Raw genomic sequence first — 2,500 nt, 5'->3', positions numbered from 1 at the left:
TCACACTATCCGTATTGACGACTAGACTGATTCCTTATAATCATTTGCCATACACCGGTGGAAGCTGCCGAGACGAGTAACTACATGGCGGCCTCGCCGTGTCACTAATGTACAGAGATACAACAGTTTCGACTGGAACCGGATGAAACGTATACACGGCGCTGATTAGTAATAGATAGAGCCATCAAAATACAGATAATGTATACAACTGTCCGTATACATGCTGAAAGACTCTGCTCACAATCACAACCACACGTCAACCAGACACTCTTATCACGCACTACTCTCTGCCTGTAACAGGCACAGAGACAATATGTAAGCACCAGCATGGAACAACACCCAGTGCATCCTCTCCGCCACATTAGACAATCCACACTATCATAACCAGACCGGGAGGTCCACTCACAAAACAGAATATCCCACCCTTCCGACAACCACCATTGCTCAGCTAAGCCACCAACACCCACACATGTCCTACACAGGGGTACACCCAACATCACAATACTGCCTCCTGTCACAGCACACAAACAATGGCAGGAATGAAAGACACAGGTCTGCCACAAGCATGGAATCAGAGCGCCGCCTGTCATGAGCCAAAGGTGCATCCTGACGTGGCAAATCAGATGATGCCGCAGGCATCCACTTACTATAATCACAATCAACAAACCGGCCGCCGCCGCCGCCCCCCCCCCCCCCCAATACACCTTTCCTTACAACAATGTGTACCTTAACCTAACCCATATTGTACCTTAACCTAACCCATATTGTACCTTAACCTAACCCATATTGTACCTTAACCTAACCCATATTGTACCTTAACCTAACCCATATTGTACCTTAACCTAACCCATATTGTACCTTAACCTAACCCATATTGTGCCTTAACCTAACCCATATTGTGCCTTAACCTAACCCATATTGTGCCTTAACCTAACCCATATTGTGCCTTAACCTAACCCATATTGTGCCTTAACCTAACCCATATTGTGCCTTAACCTAACCCATATTGTGCCTTAACCTAACCCATATTGTGCCTTAACCTAACCCATATTGTGCCTTAACCTAACCCATATTGTGCCTTAACCTAACCCATATTGTGCCTTAACCTAACCCATATTGTGCCTTAACCTAACCCATATTGTGCCTTAACCTAACCCATATTGTGCCTTAACCTAACCCATATTGTGCCTTAACCTAACCCATATTGTGCCTTAACCTAACCCATATTGTGCCTTAACCTAACCCATATTGTGCCTTAACCTAACCCATATTGTGCCTTAACCTAACCCACATTGTGCCTTAACCTAACCCACGTTGCGCCTTAACCTAACCCACGTTGCGCCTTAACCTAACCCACGTTGCGCCTTAACCTAACCCACGTTGCGCCTTAACCTAACCCACGTTGCGCCTTAACCTAACCCACGTTGCGCCTTAACCTAACCCACGTTGCGCCTTAACCTAACCCACGTTGCGCCTTAACCTAACCTATATTGCGCCTTAACCTAACCTATATTGCGCCTTAACCTAACCTATATTGCGCCTTAACGTAACCTATATTGCGCCTTAACCTAACCTATATTGCGCCTTAACCTAACCTATATTGCGCCTTAACGTAACCTATATTGCGCCTTAACCTAACCCACGTTGCGCCTTAACCTAACGCACGTTGCGCCTTAACCTAACCCACGTTGCGCCTTAACCTAACCTATATTGCGCCTTAACCTAACCTATATTGCGCCTTAACGTAACCTATATTGCGCCTTAACCTAACCTATATTGCGCCTTAACCTAACCTATATTGCGCCTTAACGTAACCTATATTGCGCCTTAACCTAACCCACGTTGCGCCTTAACCTAACGCACGTTGCGCCTTAACCTAACCCACGTTGCGCCTTAACCTAACCCACGTTGCGCCTTAACCTAACCCACGTTGCGCCTTAACCTAACCCACGTTGCGCCTTAACCTAACCCACGTTGCGCCTTAACCCAACCCACGTTGCGCCTTAACCCAACACACGTTGGGCCTTAACCCAACACACGTTGGGCCTTAACCCAACACACGTTGGGCCTTAACCCAACACACGTTGGGCCTTAACCCAACACACGTTGGGCCTTAACCCAACACACGTTGGGCCTTAACCCAACACACGTTGGGCCTTAACCCAACACACGTTGGGCCTTAACCCAACACACGTTGGGCCTTAACCCAACACACGTTGGGCCTTAACCCAACACACGTTGGGCCTTAACCCAACACACGTTGGGCCTTAACCCAACACACGTTGGGCCTTAACCCAACACACGTTGGGCCTTAACCTGCTCTGTAATTGTCATACGACGCGTTAAATTAGTGTAGTGTTGCCTAACTGCAACCCCCGCAATATAGTTTGCCACTCGCACTGCCCGGTCCCCAGAGTATCGCTTCATGTTAAACACCTTGCAGCTATACACTGTAATGCGGATGGCAGCAGGACGTACATGCTCAATGCCCTTCGCAGTT

This window comes from Schistocerca americana, chromosome 6 (genome assembly GCF_021461395.2).
Source record: "Schistocerca americana isolate TAMUIC-IGC-003095 chromosome 6, iqSchAmer2.1, whole genome shotgun sequence".
Classification (NCBI taxonomy): Eukaryota; Metazoa; Arthropoda; class Insecta; order Orthoptera; family Acrididae; genus Schistocerca; species Schistocerca americana.
This window is presented reverse-complemented; position numbering follows the sequence as displayed.